Source organism: Rutidosis leptorrhynchoides, chromosome 11, assembly GCF_046630445.1.
Source record: "Rutidosis leptorrhynchoides isolate AG116_Rl617_1_P2 chromosome 11, CSIRO_AGI_Rlap_v1, whole genome shotgun sequence".
NCBI lineage: Eukaryota > Viridiplantae > Streptophyta > Magnoliopsida > Asterales > Asteraceae > Rutidosis > Rutidosis leptorrhynchoides.
The window spans coordinates 191,591,166-191,599,617 of NC_092343.1; positions in this window are offsets into that span (position 1 = coordinate 191,591,166).

The following is an 8,452-nucleotide window of genomic DNA, read 5'->3' on the forward strand; positions in this document are numbered from 1 at the left end:
ACATACATAACTTCTATCGGCACCAGTATCAAATAGGACAGAAGCTAAAAGATTGTTGATTGTGAATATACCTGTAACCAAGTCGGGGTTCTCACGTGCATCCCTTGCATTAACATTGAAAGCTCTACCACGCGGGGGTCCGCCGTCCTTCTTCTTATTGGGGCAATCATTCCTAAAGTGGCCCTGCTGTCCACACTCATAGCATTTCCTTGGCCCAATTGGGTTTGTCCTTGCAGCTGGGACGGGAATCTTGCAATTCTTACCAACATGTCCGATCCTGTTGCACTTCTCACAGACAGCATTACAGTACCCGGTATGGTGCTTGAAGCACATTTTGCACTGTGGTAGAGTGCCCTTGTAGTTTGGGTTTGAACTTGTGCCAGGGTTGGGGTTTCCACCGTTGTTGTGCCTCTTGGCAGGGGTTTGATCGTAGATTCTTCCCTTATTATTATCCCACTTGCGCTTGTCACTACTACCCGCTTCAGACTTGGACTTCTCCGGTTCATCGATGAGAATCTGATTCATGAGTGTATGCGCCATGCGCATTGCTTCGAGAACATTCGGTGGCTTGGACGAGGTGACGTTACCCTTAATGGACTTAGGGAGTCCCCAAAAGTATCTCTCCATACGCTTGAATTTCGGGGTGACCATGGTAGGACACATAAGAGCTAACTCAAGAAACCTCCGATTGTAACCATCGAGATCGTTGCCAACAGCTTTCAATTGCATAAACTCCATTTCCATCTTTTGGATCTCGGTTCTCGGACAATACTCATCAATCATAGCCGCTTTGAACTCCTCCCATGGCGTAGCATACGCCTCATCAATACCTTGTGCCTGAGCCATGGTGTTCCACCACGTGAGGGCGCCATCAGATAGCGTGCAGGAAGCAAATTTGGTTTTGTTAGACTCGGAACAGTTGCTGACTCGGAATACTGATTCAAGCTTTTCAAACCATCTTGTGAGACCAACAGGCCCCTCAGTTCCGCTGAAGTTATGTGGTTTACAGCTCTGGAATTCCTTGTAGGTGCACTCTTTTTGAACGGGTTGGATAACCGGCGGTGGTTCAGGTTGAGGGTTCATTTTCGCCAAGGCTGCGGCGACTCGTTCATTAATCATCTCTTCGATTTGAGCTGCTGTGGGTGTTGTTCGTGTGTTTGCCATTGCCCTTCGAAACATAAATTTTGACTCAAGTCAAAATCCAGCATTTAATATATAATAATATAGTATATAGTAAACAGGGAAACAACACAACGCATGCCAATATAGTAACGCAACCAGGTATAAATACCGCAAAACCAACATACAGTAATGTAAATAGAACACTATGCAAGGATTAAACAACGCAAAGTTCCATTAATAAAGAGTTGCATACATAAGTTCGTACATTACATAAGGAAAACATGGAGCTACAAACGAGATTACAAAATGAAACCTACTACAAAACTCTATGGTTACGGTGGGTAAAGGATGTCCAGCACATGGGACATCTGCTCCTCGAGCTCAGTCACCCGAGCACAGAGGATCTCCACCTCCCTTGTCAGTTCCTCGACAGAGGGAGGGGCTGGCAGAGCAGGCGGTGTTGCTGGTGCAGGTGGTGCTGGTGGTGCTGCTGGTGCAGATGGTCCGGCTCCAGAGGTAGATGCTGCACGGCGGTAAGGCTTACGCACGAACGGATCAGCCGGGTAAGGCACGACCCGCTATCTGAAAGGATCGGCGATCGGTAGTCATGATCCGGTATCTGAAAGGTGGGATCGGTATGACACGTCCATCAGGAAGGCGTCGGCACCAATGGTTATGCTCATTATGGAACAGGACGTCCCCGTATTCCCCGGGAATCACAACACCACCGGGGCGGGGCTGTGGCTCCTGAGGTACCGGGGCAACTGGAGCTGGAATCTTCGGAGGGTCCTGGGCTCCAACTGCGGTAACCACTGGTACAGGTGTATGGCTGCTGGTTTCGGAGGATGAAGCGCCAAGGTCACTGGAGGGTGTCGTCGACGGAATCGGAGGGTCGGCAACAGTGGCAGGTGAAGTGTCTGAGGAGTCTGAGTCGCTGCCCAAAATAATGACAGGTGGAATGTCCGACATCTGAACAAGGAAAATAAATTTTCCATATCAGTAAGTCATAAGCAAGCAAGTATTAGGCACTATAGCAACCTAGCATGGCAATCAGTACTAATCAGAGATAACATGTGAAAGCAGATAGTAATCATGCAATAGCAGAAATAAGCATACAGCAAGTTCGCATGGCAGTGAAGATAAGCAATAATATGCAGTAAGATCACATAGTAGTAAAAGCAAGCAGTAGCATGCAGTAAGTCTCGCAGAAACAAGTAAACTAGCAAGTTGTAGATTAGTCCTATTAGTGAATCCTACTCGGGTCGGTCTAGACTCACTAATGCAACCTAATTCCCTACAACCAATGCTCTGATACCAACTGTGACGCCCCGTACAAAACCATCGTGTACGATTCGTCAACAACGAGATTTTTACACGGTTGAATACTACATGCTGTTTGAAAACCAGTTTACATTCATAAAAAGATAACGTTTTACAAAGATAACATGTCATAAGACTTATTACAAACCATCGTTGCAAAATAACAAAAGTTTACGAATGCAAAACATAAGTTTCATAATTTGAGACATCTCTAGTAATGCAGCGGATATCTAATACAGCAGGTCCTTAACAACAATTCAATAACAGCATGACATCAAGTCTAACAGCGGAAGCAATAAAACTCTAGGCACCTGAGAAATACACGCTTAAAAAGTCAACACGAATGTTGGTGAGCTATAGTTTAAGTTGTAATAGTAACGTAAGATAGGCCACGAGATTTCAGTGCTGCAAAAGCGTATCAAAACAGTATGAAAAGTATATGCATAACCGTGGGCACCCGGTAACTAGACTTAACGTTTATAACCCCATGAAAGTACACTTGGCGAGTGCGTATGTTCACAAAGTATTAAACACCCGTTAAATGCTAGCGCAACTAGCCCGAGTGGGGATGTCAAACCCTATGGATCCATATCTAGGATTCGCGTTCACCGGTTCAAAGACCAATGACTAAACGTTACCGTGCTAAAGGGAATGTTTATGCCGTTATATAACCCACACACATATAAAGTTTAAGTACTCGTTCCTAGTATGTAAAACGTAAAAGCGCATGTATTCTCAGTCCCAAAATAGTTAAAGTAAAAAGGGATGCTATAACTCACAGTGATAAAAGCGGTAAAGTCGGTAATGAAAGTACGCAAGTAGTAAGTCGGTCCGAAAGGTCGCCAACCTAAATCAAAGGTTACTAGGTTAGTAGGTTGTCTTTATAAATTTTAACAGTACATAAAATAAGTTTAAATGTCATCATCATCATCATTCATCATCATAAAGGCTAAGTAAGTTAACGAGAATAGAGATCGAAACAATAGGCTGACTTCGGTCAGCTGCTACGACCTCTATGTAACTCGAAAAAATGCATGGTCAGTGGCTATGGCTCCATATATGAGTCCCCTAACAGCTGACCAATTTTCAGAACCTAACTCGTCTTCGTTTGACCGTGGCGATGGTTTAAGTGCGAGTAGGTCAGAAATTCCAGCATAACGTTAATAGGGTGTAGTGACTCTCGGAGGGCCATAAATCCTAAACCGTAACTCGGATTAAGACGAGGCCTAAACGGAAAATCATATACTATAACCGAACTAACTGAAAATCATCTTTCCAGTAGCCCAGGTGGTCTGATCAGATACGAAAATCAGTGGGTTATGTGCTCTAGTGGGGTTCTTAGTACTTGATGTTCATCACGGTTCTCATCCTTGATGCTTGTAGCTTCAAGTGTACAACTCGTTGATGGTTTAACATCACTTTTGACCAATATTCACCATCAATACACAATATGTTAAGACCAAGTAAGAATACAACTCATTTATGAGTCTTAGATGGATGATGAACCAAGGTTACATCATGTCCTTAGTCTTAACACTAATACAAGTCACAATAACAACTAAAGCTACAAACTTTACATCAATTCAACAAGTATAAGCATAATCCAAGTCAAAAGAGGTGATGGAACCCTAAGCTAGAGAGCTTGGATCCATTTCACACAAGTTACAAGGTTACAAAGCTAGAAAGCTTGAACCTTTAAGTGTTCTTGAAGATCTTGAAGCATAAAGCTTGGATCTTTAAGATATATGAAGATAACAAACACAAGTTTGAATATTTTTCACAAAACAACATGATCAAAGCAAAAAGAACTTAGATCTAACAAAAAGATATGAAGATTCAAGCTAGAAAGCCTGCATCTTGATTGTTCTCGAAGATCTTGAAGCATAAAGCTTGGATCTTGAAGATGCATGAAGATTTCAAATAAAAGTTTGAATCTATATCACAAAATAGAAAGATTAAAGTATAAAAGAAGTAGATCTACAAAAGATATGAAGATTCAAGCTAGAAAGCTTGAATCTTCCATGTTCTTGAAAGATTCATGCTTGAATCAACAAGATATAAGTAAGATCAAAGCTACAAGGAACTTGATCTCCATAAGGATGATGATGACCATGAAATTGAAAGGAAAAGAAAACTTAAAAGTATTACTAGAAAGGAAAGAGAGAAAGAACAATTGTGTGTGAAAACCAAATGAACAAGTGAGAGGTAAATGGCTAGTATTTATAAGCAAGAATTTCACTTGGATTGATGAGGTGGCAAGGGGCCTTTGGCCGTGATTTTTGAGGGAGGGGGAGGGGGACACCACTTTGCTTTATGGATAATGGTTATCTAAAGTGTGTACTAATGCTAGAATCCCATGTGATAAATAGATAATCCTTATCCATTATGCTAGTATGACTCACTAATTAATTTATTTATTATTTATTTATTATTATGGGCTACTAGTAATAATACTTGGGCTAATTAATTGGGTCACTAGCTAGAGTAGGGTGGGCTTGAGCCCAACAAGGTAGAAAGTCCAACAAGACTAACTATTGGGCTTTAGCAATTAAATAAATAAAATTAAGCATCCAAAAGCCCAGGTAATTATTATTATAAAATAATAATTAATATTTCGCAGTACAAAAGTTCCGGTTCCGACAAAAGTCAAACGTGCGCGCAGTCCGCGGTTTATTTGTAACGGCAAGTAGCACTAACGGTTATAAAGCATCCAATGGACACGTTAGGCATTCCACATACACCAAGGCATGTTTTAGGGTAAATATGAATATAAAACATGTGTGCCAAGGTTCCGGAGTAATAAAGTAACACAGTATGCACAAATACGTAGTTTCGCTAAAATACAAGGCATAAAAGCAAGTCGAAAAAGTCGGGTCGTTACAAATTGAATCTGTAGATTGATCACGGTTTTGTACTCTGTGGATTATGTGAATTGTTTGAGCATGTACGTTTCTGGAAAATGAAACTTAACATGATATGTGACTTATTGTTAGTTTATGTCAATCACTGAAATCTTATGCATTGGGCACAATAGAGCCATACTTTATGTGAATTCTGATTTGAGCTGAAAACTGAATGTTCAACTTGCACGAATAAATTGTACAAATTGGCTAAACAAAAGTTTCTAGATTTTTGATATGTGTTACTTTGATTTGTCCTTGAACTACGGCCACTGGTCATGTATCAATTGCATGTTCCTAACTCCGATTATAGCCAAAATGAAATCAGTGCGCGGTCAGAAACTGACTTGGCAAACCCCAAATGTATCCCTTCTGATTCCTGACTTTTAATTGTCGTATGAGTCCCTGGCCAGACTTTTTGGAATCAATTTTAAGTATATTTATGATCTGGAGTTTTTCATATTTACTTGAATTTTGTACTATTAGATAATGTGCTAAGTATGCTACGTGTTCATAAACTTTGTGCATGACGATAAACTGAGATTGTGAAAATGATCATTCATGACCTAAAACGTATTGTTTGACTTAGGTTTGACATGTTGACCAATATTTGACATGAACCTACTGATGTTGATTTTAGTTGACTACTTTGACCAAGTTTGACTTTCGGTTTGACTTCTGTTGACTTTGTTTGACTTGCATGATATAGTTGACTTTTACTTTGAAACGCGTCGAGTCGAGCAATAAGACAACGTACACTATGAAACCACACTTATTTAAGATACATATATTGACCAACCTACATACGTATACTTAGGTTGCATTACTCGGCTATAAATCGTACAAGTTATTTGTTCACTTTTCAATCCGAGCTTATTCAAAGGTAAGTCTACAGTCCCGCTTTTTACATGTTTTTAGGGATGAGAATATACGCTGTTATATTTACATTTTTAAATACTTTTATATTGACATGAGTACTACACATATGCATATTGAGTTTTGTTCAAAAAGCCTCTAGCTTGAATACTTTTAATACCATCGGTGTAAGCACAATTTAGATGGACGGATCCGTTAGGTTGACAACCTCACCCGCTATAAAAACAGTGGTGCATTTACTTTGAATATCGAATACATTTGAACAAGTGTATAACATTTTACGAGGTAAGGCAGGTATAGTAGCTTCTATACTCGGGTCATTGCTAGTATTCAGGTGCTCGGTGTATGCAACGATAGAATTTCGTGGTCAAGGAAATCAAACTATTTTTCTGATAACTGTTTTTCTTCAGATACTGTTACATTACTTTAAACCTGTAGATTCACCAACATTATTTGTTGACCTGTTTTTGCGTGTTGTTATTCTCAGGTCCTTAAGAGGTATGCTTCCGATGTGTTTGCTGCATGACTGGCCGTGGAGTCAGCATTTGATTTTAAAGAACATTATTTACTTTCGCATTTAAAACTTTTGTACTGTTTAAATACTGTTGGCTTGTGGTTACGATCACAACAGTGTTTCTATTTTGGGATTATTGACTTATGTTTTTGAAAGTTAATTTTTTTTAATAAAATTAAATGCGATTGCTTTAAACGTCTCATATAGAGGGCGTAACCGTTAACTGTGGGACCTGAATTAACACGCCGTCAGATGGTAATTTGGCGGAGTGTTAAACAGTGATTACAGTTATCAGATTAGAGAATATTTTCGTTCAACTCATAATGAATAATTTAAATTTAATTGTCACTTGTGTCTAAACGTAAAACAAAAATGCATGCAATCACATCCCAAAAATACTTTAAATAGTATGAAAAACGGGACTATAACTCACCTTAACGTAAACGAAGCGATAACATAGAAACGTGAGCAGCAAAAGATAAAGTGATCAAGAATGATCACAACGCTGACCTATAAACAAAGCAGGTCGATATAAATAACTAACTTAGGTCAAGTCTTAGTATGATAGCTATAGTACTTGTTGCAAATAGACATAGAACAACACTCAGTATGTTTCGGTATGATCAGGACAACGTATACACACGTACTTTCTATTTTTAGAAAGTTTCTATTTTTGGCAGGTTTCCATTTTTGGAAAGTTTCTATTTTTGGCGGGGTGTTAAACAGTGATTACAGTTACCAGACTAGGGAATATTTTCGTTCAACTCATAATGAATAATTTAAATTTAATTGTCACTTATGTCTAAACGTAAAACAAAAATGCATGTAATCACATCCCAAAAATACTTTAAATAGTATGAAAAATGGGACTATAACTCACCTTAATGTAAACAAAGCGATAACACAGAAACGTGAGCAGCAAAAGATAAAGTGATCAAGAATGATCACAACGCCGACCTATAAACAAAGCAGGTCGATATAAATAACTAACTTAGGTCAAGTCTTAGTATGATAGCTATAGTACTTGTTGCAAATAGACATAGAACAACACTCAGTATATTTCGGTATGATCAGGACAGCGTATACACACGTACTTTCTATTTTTAGAAAGTTTCTATTTTTAGCAGGTTTTCATTTTTGGAAAGTTTCTATTTTTGGAAAGTTTCTATTTTTAGAAAGTTTATATTTTTAGAAAGTTGCTATATTTGGAAAGTTTCCTTAATTAGAAAAGTCAACAAAAGTCAACTAAAAGTCAAAGTCAACCGAAAGTCAACTCAAAAGTCAACCTTGGTCAAACTTAGTCAACATTGAATTTTAAAGTATAAATTATAGTATTAATATAAGTTATAATGTTATTTAAAGTCATATATGTATAATCATGACATATCCTAAGTTTAATTAAATTAAATTGAATTAATAAAGTTAATATAAATTTAAATGATATAATTAATATAACATAAGTATTTAATTCATTAATTAAATATTAATCATAACATAAGTACTATTAATTAATAATAATTTTTTAATCATATCATGAGTATTATTAATTAATAATGAATTATTAATCATATCATAAGTATTTAATTATAATTATTAAACCATAAGTATTTAATAATTAAATTATAATTAAATAATAACTAAGCCTTTTAATAATTAAAATAATTAATTAATCTTTATTATAAGTCTTATTATAATAATCTCATAACATAAGTTTAATACA